Here is an 18,648-nt window from a genome sequence, read left to right on the forward strand (position 1 = left end):
GTATGACTGCAAATCATTCAACATTCCTCTTACCTAGAGGCAGGGGTCTGTGTTCCCTCCCCTGCTACCTGGGTGACGCTGAGACTACTGCCATCTGCAAAGCCAGTGAAAGTGACATTGTGCGACATGCCAGACCACACAGATCTGCCTTCTATTCTGGACGATCACTCCTGGAGTCCAGAGCCACCAGCACCCAAGAACTCTGCCTGCCTGCTAGGTTAGACCAAAAACTAGGACTAGAGTGCTCCCCTCATGTGATCCCTCCCAGTGACCCCAGTCCTTGCTTTTCGGAACAGACGCCTCTCTCAGCTGAGACCTGCCCCAGATCCCTAGCACAGTGCTTGAAGGAGCAGAGGGAAGTGACGACTGTTTGAAACACTAAGTTTCGGGACAGATTGCTCAGCAGCCACAGATAACTGGAAACAGATCCAACAGGGATCCATGCACATGTGCACCCGAAGATACGTGCAAGAATGTTTATTATAGCGTTGTCTGGAAAAGGAAAGAAGTTGGAAATAGCCTCACTCTCCACCAAGAGAGAAACAGATTTTACAAAGCGCACAATGGGATACACTGGAGCTGCAAGAATGAATGAATTGGCACCCATCATGTCAACGTGACCATCTGAAGACAACCCTGGGCACAAAATGAAAGCTGCAGACGGATGTGTACAGCTTGGGAGCATTTATACAAAGCTTTAAATGACACAAAACAGTGCGGCGTTCTGTTTACGGAGACTCATCTATAGTGGCAAAAATACAAGCACATGCAAAGCATTGAAGAACAACAAATCCATCGTGGAGAAGTTGGGACAGGGCGGGAGCCACAGGGAGCTTCAGAGCCCCAGTAAGACCTCAGGAGAATGCTTCATAGGAAAGCATGTTCCACTTTGACAAAACTGAGAAATGAGTCTTACCACAGGGGCATCTCAAACACACACACACACACACACACACACACACACACACACGCGCGCGCGCGCGCACACACGCACACGCGCGCACACACACACACACATACATATTTTTTACCAGAACACTGCTTAGCTCTGGCTTATGGTGGTGCAGGGGATTGAACCTGGGACTTTGTAACCTCAGGCTTGAGAGTCTCTTTGCATAACCATTATGCTGTCTACCCCAGCCCAATATCTCAAATATTTCACGACTACTAACAGAAGTGCCCCAACATCCCATCTCGAATGGGATCAGGCGTAGTTACCTCTTAGTTACATGATGGCAGAGACATTGAGAGGCACAGGGGAAGGGTCCTCATTTTGGGGGTGTAGGGACATGGTAGCTCCAGGACTAAGGAGAGCCACTGCAGATGGGTCTACATGAATGAAAGCCACTTGGTACTTTGACAACTGGGATGTCCCAGCTCGGGGCACAGTAGTATGAACTAGATAAATGAATTCATTATTCTCAGCCATTCTGTCAACTTGAAGTGCTTCCTGTGCTGTATTAAAGATATGTTCTGGAAGAGAGCTAATAGCTCTAATACAAGTACAGGGAAGGAGGAGGCAATAGTGGACAGGCATCCAACTTTGTAACCAAAGCTCCCATCATCCCACTCCTCACAGCCTTTTTTTTTTTTTTTTTTTTGCTTCCAGGGTTATTGTTGGAGCTCAGTGCCTGCACTATGAATCTGCTGCTCCTGGAGGCCTTTTTAAAAATGTTATTGGATAGGACAGAGAGAAATTGAGAGGAGAGGGGAGAGAGAGAGGGAGAGAAAATGATAGACACCTATAGACCTACTTAATCGCTTATGAAGTGACCCCTCTGCAGGTAGGAAGCTGGGGCTCAAACCTGTATCCTTGTGTGGGTCCTTGCACTTTGTACTATGTGCGCTTAGCTGGGATGCCTCCACTATCCCCGCCCCCTCCGGCACCAGCATAGTCCTCTTTTTCAAAGACCTATTGAGAGAGAGGACATCATTCCAACATACACAATGCCAGGGGTTGAACTTGTGTATACAAATCCTGGGCTCTACCACTGAGCCTCCTCCAAGGCCAACACAAGTCTTTGTTTCTGGGATTCATTTCTCAAATGCCAGCTCCTTACTGAGTGTCTGGCCCAGAGGACTCAGGAATGCATGAAGAGACTATCCCTATTGGTGTTTTGTACCAAAGTCAAGGACTGGGGTGGTGGGGAGTATTAGGTCCTGGGACATGGTGGTGGAGGAGGACCTAGGTGGGAGATTAGGGTTATGTGGAATGCTAAGAAATGTTACACATGTACCAACTACTATATTTTAACCAATAATCCCCCCAAATAAAGGGTAAAAGAGGAAAGGAAAACCAATAAAGGACACTATGCTACAGGAAAAAGAAAGGAAGGAAGGAAGGAAGGAAGGAAGGAAGGAAGGAAGGAAGGAAGGAAGGAAAAAAAAGAAAGAAAGAAAAAAAGAAAGGAAGGAAGGAAGGAAGAAAGAAAGAAAGAAAGAAAGAAAGAAAGAAAGAAAGAAAGAAAGAAAGAGAAAGAAAGAAAGAAGGACAATGTCTAGTCTCAATCATTTTCAGGGGACAGTGGGCTGTGGCGAAGGGAGGCCACAGCATGCAAGTCACAGGACAAGGAGCTCCAGGGCCACCCTGTAGGAATAAAGTAGGCAGGCACCAGACAGGGCTGAGCAGGGGACCAGAGGACACCTGCCCTCCTAGAGGACTGGCAGGCAGACAGGGCCGCCAGGAAGTTGGCCAGTCAGCAATGAGATGAGCGGGTGGGGAAGCCTTGGAGCCGGACACCTGCCAGGGACCTCTGGTTGCATTCCATCTACTCCTGCATGTCTGGGGTAGCCCTAGATGTGTCTAAGGGGCACAGACAGAGGCTACTGGCCCAGTTTTCAGGCAAGTGGGACTGTTGCCTTCGGAAAGCTCATAGCATGCTGGGACAGATACCCCAGGTCATAGCCTGCTTGGGCCTTAGCTGGCAGGGTACAGGTTCAGAGGGAGAGCACAGAGCCTCTGTTCCCCAGAGCAGAGCACAGTACTCAGGCTATCCTGAGTACTCATCTCATCGTGGCCTGCTGGGGTCCCCAGGCCCTTCCCCCAGCCCTGTGATAGGGTCTGTGGCATACTGAGTGTGGATCTCCACACCTGCCCAAGGGATCGGGGTCTTCTGAGGGTAGAGGGGGTGCTATAGGGAGAGCTTAGAAGGTGCCTGAGAGAGCAGGGAGAAGGCAGTGGAGGCTGTAGCTACCCACGAAGGGCTCATCATCTTGCATTTCAGTGCAGGTGAATTCAGTCTAGCCCAATTCAGGCCTCCTCGCATCTTGGTTTTTCTTTTCTTTTCTTTTCTTTTCTTTTCTTTTCTTTTCTTTTTTTCCTTTGTTTGCTGTCAGAGTCTTCTCATGCCTGGAAGCTCCTGGCAGATATTTTTCCCTTTCAATTTCAGGTAAAGAAAGACAGAGGGGAAGGGGGAGGGGAGGGGAGAGAGATGTGGAGAGAGGGGAAGGGGAGGGAGGGAGAGGGAAAAACATCATGGCACCCCTCCACCATTCATGAGGCTTCCCCTGGTGCCTTGAACAGTGCTGCCATATATAGGGGCACAAACTCAGGCCCCTGCACATGGCAATGTGTGTATGCACTCCACCAGGTGAGCTGTCTTTCAGACCCTAGGTCTCAGCACTCGATGCTTCCCTCCCACAGACACATTGGTTCCCTCCTTTGAGCCCTGCCACGCACACTCCACTCAGCAGCCACACTAGCTCATCTTCTCAGTGCATCTTATTTGGTAGCATTTTTGGACTTCAGAGGCAGGGGCTTCACATTAAACATACTCCTCATGAAAGCACACATAGGTTTCCTTTTCCACCAGGGTTACTTCTGGGGCTTGGTGCCTGCACAATCAATCCACCATTCCCAGTGGTCTTTTCTCCTTCTCCTTCTTCTTCTTCCTCTTCCTCTTCCTCTTCTTCTTCTTCTTCTCTGTCTCCTCATAATTCTTCATCTTCTAACTCTAATTCCATTCTTATTCTCCTCCTCTTCTTCCTCCTCCTCTCCTCTCCTCCTCCTCCTTCTCTTCCTCCTCCTCTTCCTCCTTCCTTCCTTTCTCTTTATTTCTTTCTTCCTCTTTCTTCCTTTTTGAGAGACACAGAAATTGAGAGGGAAGTGGGGGGAGAGAGAGAGACCTGCAGCACTCTTTCACCACTCATGAAGCTTCCTCCCTGCAGGTGGGAAATGGGGGGTTGAAACTGGGTCTTTGCACATAGTAACATGTGCACTCTACCCAGTGCCCCCACCCAACCCTACACACAGATTTTTTTTTTCTGGTGGCATTTCATTTTATTTTCCCTTTTGTCCCATTTCCACCCACTCCCCTCTCGCACACCTCAGGCATGGAATCCCATAGTGTTTGAACATGCCTGCATCACGATGAACTGGGTAGAGAAGTCTTGCATATCTTTACGCCTGTCAACACAGACAACTGGTTTAGTGGCAGTCCCCAACGGAGGCCTGGTGGAGTTGGTGAGGTTAAAAAGAGTTTTTTTATAGTAAAACTAGTGTGCTGTTGGACATTTCCGTCTCAGCCTCTCATAAGTGTGCCATAGAGTTTTCCAAAAGCAACATGATACCGGAACACAATGAATCTGGAGCAGATACGGGAGTCAGCTACCTTCTATGAAGCCAGATATTTAACAAGTCTGCAGAAACGGAAAACATGCTATTTCTCACATACTTTTTATTTTGTAAAATAAAGCTGTTTTTATAGCATATGTACTATATGTCAACATGTAATGAATTTGTGTTTTAATGAGTTAAGAAATTGTTTTAGATTGTCACTGCCTCATATGACACAACCACATAAACAAGCTCTTTGGACTCCACCATAACTGTGTATATATGTGCTAGAGACTGAACCTGGAACCTTTGGTGCCTCAATCATAAAAGTTTTGTTTGTTTTGCCTGACCATCATGTTTTTCCCCAGTCCTCTTTCATTACTTTGAAGAATATAAACTAGGGGCCAGACTAGCACATCAGGAAGGGCACACACATTAACACATTACAGGATTCAAGCCCCTGGCCTTCACCTGCAGTAGGGAGGCATCACAAATCCAGAAGCTGGGCCTCTTTATCTCTCTTTTCCCTCTCAATTTTTTCTGTCTCTATAAAAAAATAATAAATAGATAGATACATTTAATTTTTTTAAGATGATAAAGTGATCCTGTCACCAAGCTTTGCATTTAGCAGAGTCTAATACGACTGCTTCCTCTTTCTGTTCTTCTTGCACTTGGCATATGATCCAAGCTTCCTCATACTATACACACCTCGCCCACTCCTCCAAAGGCTGGTTCTCTTGCCATGTTGTTCACCATGTTCCTGGGGACACAGAGCTGGATTAGTGGGGACCTCCACCTGTAAGATCAGTGCCATCATGAGCATCACTTCTCATGCTTCCTTCTGAAGACTGGGATTAGGATACAAGCCCAGGAGTGGGATCTCTGGGGCAAAGAGTACATGCATATTTATATTTAAAGTGAAGACTGTTTCCCAGACAGGCTGTACCTGTTCATACTCCTACTCTCCGTGGTACACAGAGTTCTCCCCCCACACACCTGTCAATACCTGCACCCATTACCCACCCTTCTAATTTGCCATTCTGATAGCTACTGATGGCCTTGATAGGCATTTCGCTGGTGACTTGGAGAACCTCTTCACTCGTGGTTGAAGCCACTTGAGATTTCCCTTTTGAGAATTCCTTTTTCATTCCTATCACCCATTTTTCTGTTTGCTTGCTGCCCTCATGTTTTTGGTTCAGAGTTCTTTGACCCTTCTTAACCAGAACTGCAGAAATAAGGGACCAGTTGTTTAGGAAAGAAATGCTTGTAAAATCAAAATTATTTGCTTCTTTCATCAAGAAATCTCTGCCATAAAAACAAACAACAACAGAAAAATCTCAGCTATCCTTAGAGGACACAGCTGATGGACATTCTGTTGCAGGTTCATCTTGAATGGTGGAAGTCAAGGTACAGATTTTTTGTTGATTTTTCATAATCTATCATTTCTCTCTTTTAAAGAAATTATCTGGTAGCTTATTTATTTATTTATGCATGAAAGAGAGTCAGAGCCAGAGTACTGTCCACCTCTGACACAACATAGTGGTAGGAATTGAGCCAGAAGCTTCTGGGCCCTCAGGCATGCAAGAGGGTACTCAACTGTCTCTCTGTCCCTGTCCTTTCTTTAACTGTATCTTTGATGTCCTTTGTAGTCCTTCTTTTAAATATTTTTTAGAAAATATTTATTTTAATATGTTTTTATCTGATAGATCAAATCGATATTGAGAGGGAAAAGGGAAGAGAGAGAGAGCGAGCTGCAGCACTGCTTCACTACTTTGAAGCTTCCCCCCTCCCCCTTGCAAGTGGGGACTGGGGTCTTAAACCCAGGTCTTTAAACATGGTTAACATGTATGTTCAACTAAGTGTGCCACTGCTCAGCCCCAAATGTTGATGTCCTTTAGTGAATGGAAACCTTTACTTTTGATGTTCTTGTCCTTTTTCACTTAGCCTAATGTTTAGTGCCTTTTGCTGCTGTTTAGAAAGTGTTTGTCATTTGAACACAAATGGAATCTAAGATGACATTGAACAGTGACCATTAATGTATAAGGTGTGATAATAAAATTGTAATTATGACTTTTAAGTCTCCCATATGTGAGAGATGAGTGAATATTTAAGTATGGATGAAATGATAAGATATTATGAATTTGTGTAAAATGGTTGTATCAAAACAAAGTGGGGGGGGGGTCCAGGAAGCAGTTCAGTGGATAAAGCACTAGACTCTCAAGCATGAAGTTCCAAGTTCAGTCCCTGACAGCACATGTACCAGAGTGATATCTGGTTCTGTCTCTCTTGCTTCCTATCTTTCTCATTAATAAATTCTTCTTCTAGCGTTTGCCCTTCTTCCGTAGCCAGTTAATGGCTTTGAAAGTGACTAGGATCCATGTGGATTCAGTCGGCTAGGAAGGATCATCAGTTTCCCCAATGAATGGGTACTCACGGGATGCACCACGGGAAGGTCGATCCAATGCATCCCGTCATTAGTAAATAAATAAAACCTTTTTTAAAAAAATGAAATAAAGTAGGGAGATTTGTAGCAATGTTGCTTCAGGAATATTGGCATGGCCCATGTGGAAGTTCTGAATGTTTTAGCCAGTAGGTATCCCAGTTGAATGCAAACTTAGGCTACATAAGTATTAATTCCATCTTTCTCTACTTTTTTTGCATGATTGGCAATGTACTGACAGTTGTTGAACATAATATGTTGAGTACAGAGGGGCGTATTGTATTTTATTATCATTTTTGAGTTTGTATAAAATCATTTAAAAAACATCTTTTAGCTCTCTTCAATAAATGATGCTGGGAAAATTGGACAGATTCATGTAGAAAAGTAAAACTTTTACCATAAACCAAAATCGAATCAAAATTGACCAAAGACCTGGTTATTAAATCAGAAACTCTAAAATTTATAGGAGAAAACACGTAAAACACTGCAGGAGCTTCACATCAAATATGTATTTGGAGACTCACCCCCTGGGCATGGGAAATGAAAACAAGAGTAAATAAATGGGACTACATCAAACCAAAAAAGTTTCCACACATCTAAACTAAACTACCCAAAGATAACCAGGCAACTGGGAAAACGGGAAAAGATATTTGCACATAGCACATCTAACAAGTGACTGATATCAAACAACTATATATATATATATATGTATATATATAAAACTAGTGTAGCTCAACAAAAGAAAAAAATAACTCAATAAAAAAAAAGTGGGCTGGGAGTTGGGCAGTAGCTCAGCAGGTTAAGCACATGTGGAATCCTTACAGCAAGGATCAGGTGTAAGGATCCCAGTTCGAGTCCCTGGCTCCCCACCTGCAGGGGAGTCGCTTCACAGGCAGTGAAGCAGATCTGCAGGTGTCTGTCTTTCTCTCTCCCTCTCTGTCTTCTCCTCCTCTCTCCATTTCTCTCTGTCCTATCCAACAACGACAACAACAATAATAACTACAACAATAAAACAACTAGGGCAACAAAAATAAATAAATAAATATCTAAAAAAAATAACTTAAAAAAAAAGTGGGCCAAAGAACTAAAGAGACAGTTCTAAAGAAGAAACACATGGCCCATTGACACATGAAGAAATGCTCTACTTCACTTATCATTAGAGAAATGCAAATTCAAACTACACTAAGATGCCATCACACCTGAGAGAAGGGCTTCCATCAACAAAGTAGGAAATAACAGGTGTTGGAGAGGTTGTGGAGAAAAGGGGACTCTGCCCCACTGCTGGTGGGAATGCAAACTGGCGCAGACCCTTTGGAAGACTGTATGCACAGTCCTTAAACAACTAAAAATGGAGTTACCTCATGATCCAGCAATACCACTCTTAGACATTTATCCAAAGGACATGCAAATGCAAATTACAATGGTCATATGCACCCTTATTTTCATAGCTACATTATTCACAATAGACAAGGAATGAATGTAGCCTAAATGCCTATCAATATGGGATATATACTCCATAAAATACTACTCTGCAATAAAAAATAAGATGATATTGGGTCCTTTGGAACTGGAGGTGACTATTCTTAGAAAAATGAGAGATGAAAGACAACTACTAGATGGTTTCACTCATTGAAGTCTAGAGAACTGATGCACACGAACTTAAAAAAAAAGCTCAAGTAAACAGTTTCTAAGGTTTTGTGAGAACTATGGTGGTTATCTTTGGGAGGGAGGAGGGTGGAGACACAGAACTTTGGTGGTGGGTGTGGTGTGATCTTACAGTCTTGTAACCCATAATAACAAATAAATAGAAATTAAAGTCTCTTTCCATTCTAGGTCCAGAGAGTTTCTCATGCCCTCACTAGTATTAACCATCTACATATATCACTCTTATTTATTTGTTTGTTTGTTTGTTTATATTATTAGAGTCCTTCTCAGCTCTGGCTTATGGTGGTGCTGGAGATTGAACCTGAAACCTTTTATGCCTCAGGTTTGAAAATCATTTTTGCATAACCATTATGCTATCTCCCCAGCCCACCACTCACATTTAGACCTTCAATTTCTTGGATGCTAACATAGTATGTGGTTTAAGGTAGGGACACAACTTACTTTTCTCTCTGTAGAGAGTCAGTTGAGCTACAGAATTCCATTGTGTCTATAATGTCCTCTATTGCCATCTTTAAGACTCTATCTGGGGCTGGGGTAGATAGCATAATGGTTATACAAAGAGATTCTCATGTATGAGGCTCCAAAGTCCCAGGCTCAATCCCCCACACTACCCACATTATCATAAACCAGGGCTGAGCAGTACTCTGGTAAAAAAAAGACTTTATCTGCTCTCCTTATGTAATCAAGAACTACTTCTGGACTAGTTCTGTTCAGTCGTCTTTGCTCTTAGAGCTCCGGCACCCATTTTGACACTATCGCTTACAGTATGCTTCTCACCTTTTAGAGCAAGTATCTTACTATATGAATAAGACATTGGTTTTGACTTCTGTAATAAAGATCAAAAGAGAAGTAGCGTTAGCTGAGGAGAAGCTTGACTTTTTAGTGTCAATGACTGAGTTTGTCGGCAGTCTATGGTAGGAAGGCCATTCTGAACAACCAATTTTGTGGGTTCCATCAACTCCCTTGCACTTCTATTCACTGGCAATTGTCATCCACCAGGGAGAGATTGTCTTACTATCCCAGCAGAAGGAAAGTGGTATTACTGTACACATATGGCCTCAAAACTGCTCAAACATGTTCCAGTGGCATGCGGTGGGTTACAGGCCACATACCTAGCTGCAAGGGATGCTGGGGATTGTGCAGACCAGCTGAACAGCCTTATGCTTGCCTGAAACAGGAGGGTTTTATGATAAAAGAAAATATATAGACATAAAGGGACAAGACAAAACAACTTCTGTCATACATGTTCAGTTTCACTGTTCTTTTCCAAAACTCAATTAGTGTTTACAGATTTTTTTTCCCCAAAATTTCATTCAGTCTGCGTTTGTCCCTAAGGAAGTCTTGTTCATTTCCTGCCAGGTAAATATCTAGATAATTCATATGTGATATGATGTTGTGAATCTTATTTTTTGTTTTATGTTCTGCCTACGGTTGTAGTTCTAAATCAAGAAGCTGCAAATTATATATAGCCAGCTGCTTAGATGTGGCCATGACTTTTTTTTTGTCTCACGCATGAGTGAAAACTTGCTTTCATACCTTTAAGAGTTATTTCGACAAAAGATGGGCCAGGTGGTGGTGCACCTGATTAAGCACACACGTAGTGTGCAAAGACAAATGTTCAGCCCCTGGTCCCTGTCTGCAGGGGGGAAGCTTCATGAGCTGAGAAGCAAGGCTGCAGGTATCTCTCTGTCTCTTTTCTTCTCTATCTCCCCTCCCTATCAATTTCTCTCTGTCTATGTCCAATAATAAAGAGAAAGAGAGAGAGAGAGAGAGAGAGAGAGAGAGAGAGAGAGAGAAGGAAGGAAGGAAAAGAACAAGTAAGCAAAGAAAGAAAAAGTGGTAACAACCACATGGGACCAATAAAATCTGTAATCGTCACTGTAGGGTTGGTTGCTACTCTTAGCACTTAACTTTTATCAAATGAAAGGCTTGTACTCTAGGTTTTCTTCAGGTTTTTTATCTAGAAGTAGGTGTTACTTATTCACTGCCTTGTCTTTACTAGGAATTTATTCATTTCTTCTCATATTTACTAATTGATTATCTTGTGGTTGTTCATACCATTGTTATATTCTTTGAGTATGATTTCTTTGTGGTTATTTTCATTTGTATTATACATTCTGTTTTCATATTTATTCTGTTGTTTTTCTCAGTCCTTGAATTTAGTTAAAGAAGCAGGTTTTGGCTTTCATCAGTCTAGGTTATGTTCTGCCATTCCTTACTTCTTTTTATGATCTTTTGTTCTAGTCTGACTTCTGAGTTGAATGCTTAGTTTGGCTTCTTAGTTGAATGCTTGTTTCATTATTTCTTGTTTTCTCAGAAATGTATCTAAGCCACATCTCTTCCTATGAGCCCTGCCTTTTAGCTGAATCCCCAGATATGAGCATATAATAGTTTTATTATATATAGTTTATTATATATAGTTATTTATTATATATAGTTTATTATTATAGTTTAGTTATTATATATAGAGCATATAATAGTTTTATTAAAATACTTAGACTGGGGTCTAAGTATTTTATAAGTTCCCCCAGTGATTTTTTCTCTTTAGTCCAGGCATAATTTACCTAGGGTATTATATGGTTTCCAGACATACAAGTTTGAAGTCATCCTCTAGTTGCTGATTTATGACTGTATTGCGTGGTAATCAGGGAACGTGGTATGTATGAAGATGGCTCTTTTTAAATCCAACAAGGCTTCCTTTGAAGCCCAGCACAAGGACAATGTCAGCAAATGCTTTGTGCCTGCTTGAGTCAACGTAACACTGTCTACTTGAACAGCATCTGACATGCCTTAGTAAGTTCACATGTATGAAGTGTGCCTGTTGGTGGGTTTTCTATAACCCTTTAAGTCTGCTTGGTGGATGGGCTTCTGAGGTGCACATGGCACATCTGTCAACACTGACAGCTCCAAGCATTGGTTTACCAAAACCATCATTTTAACACAAAATTTAGGGGGCTGGGCAGTGGCACATACAGTTAAACACACATAGTAGTAAGCACAAGGACCACACCAGGGTCTGGGTTCAATCCCCCAGCTCCCCAACTGCAGGGAGGTCATTTCACAAGAGTTGAAGCAGGACTGCAGGTGTCTAACTTTCCCTCCTTCTCTATCTCCCCCTCCTCTCTCAATTTCTCTCTGTCCTATCCAATAAAAATGAGGGGGGAAATGGCCCACAGGAGCAGTAGATTCATAGTGCCAGCACCAAGCCCCAGCGATAACCCTGGAAGCAAAAACAAAAAAAAATTCAACCCCTGTGCTCCTATGACTTTCAGGGGTGAGGGAGAAAGGACATTCTTGTGGCCCTGGAGGTGACTCAGTGGACAAAGTTTTAGGCCCCCAATCCCGATAGAATATTAGGGCATCTGAGTTCTATCCCTGGCAATGCATGTATGTACCAGGATGATGCTCTGGTTATCTCTCTCTTCTCATTACTAAATAAATATTTTAGAAAAGAAAGGAGAAACAAAAAGTAAAGAAGAGAGGAGAGGAGAGGAGAGGAGAGGAGAGGAGAGGAGAGGAAAAAGGAGGGACTGGGAGGGAAAGGAGAGAGGAGGGAGGGTAAGGGAGAGGAGGGGAGGGAGGAAAAGAGAGGGGAGGGGGAGGGGAGAGGAAAGGAGGGAAGGAAAGGGGAAGGAAGGGGAGGGGAGTGAAGGGGAGGGGAGGGGAGGGTTCTCAGCTAGGTTTTGTGAGCATGTTTTTTCTCTTGACCTGACTCATGTCCTCATCAGCTTCATCTCTCAGACATCACAGCCCCCTCCCTGTCACACCCCCAACTGCCTCTGTCCCAGTGATGGACATCCTCCCCTCTTCCCCATGACTCCTCTCCCTGGAATTTTCTCCCAGGGCTTACCTAGCTCCTCATAAATACCCCAATTGTCCTTCAAGATTCAGCTCAGGTTTTTCCCGACCTCATGCCACCATGTCCCCACAGACACCTGGATGTCTCCCAGGCTTGCCACCCCCATCCACCTAGCATGCCATGGCCTCTCCCACCTCAGGGTCTCTTCCCAGGCTTCCCTCCCACCTGAAGGCACTTCTCCAGCAGCCCTATCTCTGCCATTCATTTGGGCCTCAGGCCAACTTCCCCTCCCTCAACCACAATTCCTCCCCTGTTTGGCCTGCCTCCTTCACACACATCCTGCTGGCTGTCCCTTGGGTGCTATAGTTGAGTTTGACACTGAGGACAACAATGAAGGAGACCCCAGGTCCTCCACGGGAGGGTTCACACTCTGGAACCTGTGACAACCAACTCCAGTGCAGATGGAGCCTTGCCAGGTACCATAAACATGTCATCAGCTGGCTGGGGAGCCAGGCCCCTGCCCTGTCTACAGGGCTCAGCTCTGACTCAGCCCTGCCACTGCAGCTGTTTGGGAATGTGGGCCCAGCAAGAGCCCGCCACCTGATTATCAGAAGTCATAAACTAGGAAAATAAAACCAAACAACACTGGCAAGTAACTGAAAGTTGCTAAGATGATAAATAATCTTACTGTGACCGACTCCTTCACAGGGCTGACAAATGCCAAATCGCTATGTGGTAGGGGCCAGATGGGGGTGTACCTGGTTGAGAGCACAATGCACAAGGACCCGGGGTTCAAGCCCCCCGTCCCTCCCTGCAGGGGGAAAGCTTCATAAGTGGTAAAGCAAGGCTGCAGGTGTCTCTCTGTCTCTCTCCCTCTCCATCTCCCCTTCCCCTCTCAATTTTTCTCTGTTTCTACCCAAATAAATAAACAAATAAAATGTTTTTAAAAGTCACTGTGTGGTATCTAAAATTAAAATGGCCTTGTATAGTATGTCAATGACACTTCCTTTTTAAAAAAATTATTTATTCATTTATTCCCTTTTGTTGCCCTTATTGTTTTATTATTGTAGTTATTAATGTCATTGTTGTTAGATAGGACAGAGAGAAATGGAGAAAGGAGGGGTGTCAGGCTAGCCACGCGCGCGAGAGAGAGATGACCCAGGAACCAAGCTCCTGGTGGCGAGGCCATTCAAGTCTTCATTCATCAAAACGCCCCAGAGTTGGGCAGTAACACACCTGGTTAAGCCTCGTGGCACAGACCGTAATGGCTGGCATCAGCCTCCCCCTCTGCCCCACAAGCTTCCCCAGGCCCGAAAAGAGAAGAGACAAGTCAGAAACGGAAGAGTCCAGAGCTGGAGGCCAGCTTTGACAGCAGCCCCTTCACCAGGCCAGCACCTTCTGCTGCAGGGCAGCATTCTCTACCACTGGGAGCACGGGGACAGGTGGACAGGAGGTTCAAAGAGGGCCGTGCCCTACACAGCACAGGCCCTGTATGACCCGGCTCTGGCAGGTGTGTGCCAGCTGGTTTGTTTGGTCTTTTGTGTCTAGTAGAGCTCTATTTTCAGAGGGAGTGGGGAGTTGTCCAGAGGCTTTATGCAAGAGAGGAGGGGCTCCCGCATCAGCCTGGCCCAGCCAAAGTACTAAGATGGGGCGCCTGTGGTTCCCTCTGCTTAGGCCAAACCCAACAGTAGGCGGGGGCTGTCCTGGTCAGTGAAAAGCTGCCAGGACGACCTCACCAGTGTGTCCTGGAACCTCCCCTCTACACAGCCCTGCCTCACTAGGGAAGCATAGAAACAGGCTGGGTTGTGGAAACACCTGTCAACATCCATATCCAGCAGAGAAAAATTACAGAAGCCAAACTTCCCACCTTCTGTATCCCATAAAGAATTTTGGTCCAGCTCCCAAAGACAGAGAAAGGTTAGGGAAAGATGACTAGAGGGCTCTGAACTCTAATTCCACCAGGACCCAGAACATTTGTGAACAGGAATCTTTGTTTTTATTAATTTATTGCCTCCAGGGTTATTGCTGGGGCTCCATGCCACCACTACAAACCCACTGCTCCTGGTAGCCATTTTTTCTATTTTATTGGATAGGACAAAGAGAAACTGAGAGAGGAGGGTGAGATAGAGGATAGATATAGATAGATAGATAGATAGATAGATAGATAGATAGATAGATAGATAGACAGATAGATATACAGACTGACTGACTGACTGACTGACAGTCTGATAGACAGACCTGCAGACATGCATCATTGCTTATAAAGTGTCTTCCCTGCAGGTAAGCAGCCAGGGCCTTGAACATGGATCCTTGCGAGGGTCCTTGATCTTAGTACTACATGCACTTAATTGGGTGCACCTCCACTTAGCCTCTGCAATCTTTTTTTTATACCATCATTGAGAGGGAAGAGAATCTGGAAAACACACCAGGAAGTCAGGCACTGTTTTCTCTTATCTGAGAGGGAAGAGGAAAAGGAGGGACACCTGGAAGTTGTAATAGGTGTAGGTGTGGCTTAGAAAAGAAGTGAATGCAGGGCTGCAGAAGTGAATAGAAATGGGTTCTATATATGTGTAATCAACCCATATCTATGATGTTGGGAGAACTATGGCAGTTACCGTTGGAGGGAGGTGGGGACACAGAACTTTAGTGATGGGATTGGTGTGGAATTAGACACCTATTGTCTTATCAACTTGTAAATCACTAATAAAATGAAAGCAGACAGCTGCCACCAGTGTTTGCTAACACTCCAGGAGCTGAGTATAGGGGACTCAAGTACCAGGACAAGACTTCACCAAAGATAAGCAAGCTGGGCTCCCAGGCCTGTGGTGCAACGAGGTAAGAGAAAGTCTGATCAGGATGGCTGAGCTCGAAGGACAAGGTGGTGAAAGGGGCCCATGGCATGGGGGTATGTAGACACCTCACTACCTCGGTCATCTGACAGCTGACAAGTGCCCCTTCTTGTACCAGAGAAAGCCTGGCTGACCAGAAGGCTTTGCCGCAGAAGACTTTCGTGAGTGACCTACAGAGCCAAACTCCCAGGGCCCAAATGCCTGGTGTTAACCAGAGCCCCAGGCTCTGTGTGTCTTTTTGGAAGACTCATGACTCTCTGTCACAACAGCTGGAGGCCTGAGGGACACCCAGGACACACCCTGAAGGGTGCTCAGGGCTGTGAATTCTTGCTACCTGAAGTGCCTGGGAGACTATGGAGGAGAAGCTGATGTCAAGGTGCAGGTCTCACCTGTGGGGCAGAGTGACAGCGGCCTCACTCTGACACTCTGGGCTCTGCTTCACCCTCTGTCATTGACCATAGGCCAGCCACTCTGCTCATTCCACTCAGTCCTCACAGGTCTCCAGAATGGGTGCTCTCGTGTGAGAGATGAAGAGAGCTGAAGCTCATACAAGAGCAAGTTTCTGTCTCACATGATAGTGGCACCACCCACATTTGTCTGCACCAAAGACTCTGTTAACCCAGCTTGGTGCACTTCTCCTAGGCCAGCACAGGAAAGATTCTACCCCTGGGAAATCCCTGCCTCCCCTAAGGCCTGTCACCCCACACTCTGTTCCCTGGGAAGTTGTCCCTCAGAGGGAATGTCCCCAGCAAAAGCAATTCTGCCATCAATTTGATTCTTCTGCCTTCTGTTTCAGTACATAAGACAAGCCACCAAATTATTGAAATTCCAGAAATTTCCATGTAAGCCTGTAACAAGACATGAAGCCTGTAGCATCCATCCCCTGGGCAGGTCCCATATTCTCCATGAGTGTAGACACATAGACTGCTGGGACTGGAAAGCTTCCTGAACAGGGAAAAGCCCTGCAACCCTGGGGTGTGTCTTTGTAAGCTGGTGCACTATGGTTCACAAGCCTTTGAGGGTTACACATGGAACACACAGGCACACAAGTTCCCAGTGGCCACACTAGGCTGCACACACAGCCACAACCACAGAAAGCCACATGGCTAGACACACAGCACAGGCACACACGTGTGTACACAGTCATGTGGTACCCAGGAGGGCTTTGGACCCAACTTGACCTGTCCTGAGCTATCTGTCCTGCTATGTGCCTGCCTCCCTACTGCTGTCCATGGGGTGTGACAGAAAGCAAGGTGCATGTAGGGGAGAGGCCACTCGGGGGCTTCAGAGTGTGGCCCCCTCTCAGAGAGGTGGCCAGAGCTGCCTGCATGAAACAAGGGCAGTTGTGTGTGACAAGTCACCTGCACAGGTGCCCAAGCTGGTAAGTGCTGTGTCTCTCACAGCCTGGGCACCACACTGGGGTACTCAGCAGGGACTAACTGAATTGCCTGGCATGGAGGGAACCCAAGCTCAGATGACCATCCTCAGCTCCTGCTCTAGCCTAAGGCCAATGTGAAGGTTAAACCAGCAGTCAACCATTTCAGTTGGCAGCATTCACTTTAGCCTTTGGGAAGGACCAGGGGTTGAGCCCTAGTTCAGCACATGGGAGCACCTCTATGGGGGAAGAATCTCAAGACGTGGGGTTGTGCCATGGTGTCTCTCCTGCTTTCTGTTTCTCTCACTCTCTATCTTAAAAAAATGTGTTTACCACGAGTAACAGAATTATGCAGGTATGAAGGTGCAGTGAAGCCTCTGATGGCTATGGATGATGACAGATAGTAGATAGATAGGAGATAGATAGATAGATAGATAGATAGATAGATAGATAGATAATGATAGATGGATGGATGATAGAGATAGATGATAGATAGGTGATAGAGATAGATAGATGATAGATAATAGATGATAGGTAGATAGATTATACATAATAAATAATAATAAATAATAGATAGATGATAGGTAGATAGATAATGATAGATGGATGGATGATAGAGATAGATGATAGACAGACAGATAGATAGACAGACAGATAGTAGATATGGATGGATAATAGATGACAGACAGACAGAGAGATAGAAAGATAGATATAGACAGATTTAAGTGCTGCCCAGTTTCTACATATGAAAGTCCCCCTACCCTGAGCAGGCAGGTTTAGAGCACCTGACCCCAGCCTTCACCCTAATCTCCATGAGCCCAGGAAAGCCTCCTAAATCCCCCGGGCTCTGGGTCTGCTCAGCAAGGAGTCAGCCATAGTCTTCTGCATGGCAAGACCTTGCCTGCAGCTTCAGGTGAAGTACCCAACTGTGCTCAGGGACAAGGGAGGACCCTCTCCCAACTCAGTGCAGGGTCAGGGGGCAAGAAGCCCTGCCATCTTCAGATCCACAGGGCATTCCCTTGGCCCCTCACAACAGCACCTGGACCCTTCTCCCACTAGACAGCTGGGTTGTTGTGAATCAGGTGGCCTGTCTGAAGGTAGGTGTGGGAGCTCGGGGTACCGCCGGGCTCCTGTCAGCCACCTCCAGCCCATCACTGTCCCAGTGAGAGAGAAGCAGCAGCAGTGGTAACCCAAGCTGGGCTAGGCAGGGAGGCACCATTCTCCCAGGTGACCTGTGTTGAACAAAGAATGAAGCCCAAGAAAGGGGAGCTGTCTAGTTGTGCTTTTTTTAAAGAATTTAATGCAGATTATATTTGAAACTACCACAGTATTGAAGAATTTTCAGGATAGGAATTCAGTTTTTTGTTTTTTTTTTATTTTTTGCCTCCAGGATTATCACTGAGGCTTGGTGGCAGCACTATGAATCCACTGCCCCTGTAGGAAATTTTTTCCATTTTATTGCATAAGACAGAGAGAAATTGAAAGAGTAGGGCAAGATAGGAAGAGAGAAAGAAAGACACCTGCAGACCTACTTCACAACTTGTGAAGAGTTGCCCCTGCAGGTGGTGAGCAGGAGACTCGAACCAGGATCCTTGTGCAGGTCCTTATCCTTAGTATTATGTGCACTTAACTATATGTGCCACTGCCCGGTCCCCAAGCTGCCTAGTCTTCAGTGGGACCTCACGGTGGGGGGACATGCTGATATGGACCACAGCTAAAGCAAACGTGTGCCCACACTCTGCGTAAACACATGCTTGGACACTCACACCAAGTCTGCACAGGCAGCCCCAACCTCTAGCAGCATTCTCCATGTGCCCCATGCTTGTGACTGTGTGTGTGTGGCAGGGGGTGGGGAAGAGGGCTCTAAGTATCTGGAGCCCACTCAGAGATACCCCCTTTTGGCTGGGAGCTGGATGTAGCCTCCTGCACAGGCAGCTCCCAGAAGAAGCCTAGCCCCCGGGAGCA

Source organism: Erinaceus europaeus, chromosome 18 (genome assembly GCF_950295315.1).
Source record: "Erinaceus europaeus chromosome 18, mEriEur2.1, whole genome shotgun sequence".
In the NCBI taxonomy this organism is placed as follows: Eukaryota; Metazoa; Chordata; class Mammalia; order Eulipotyphla; family Erinaceidae; genus Erinaceus; species Erinaceus europaeus.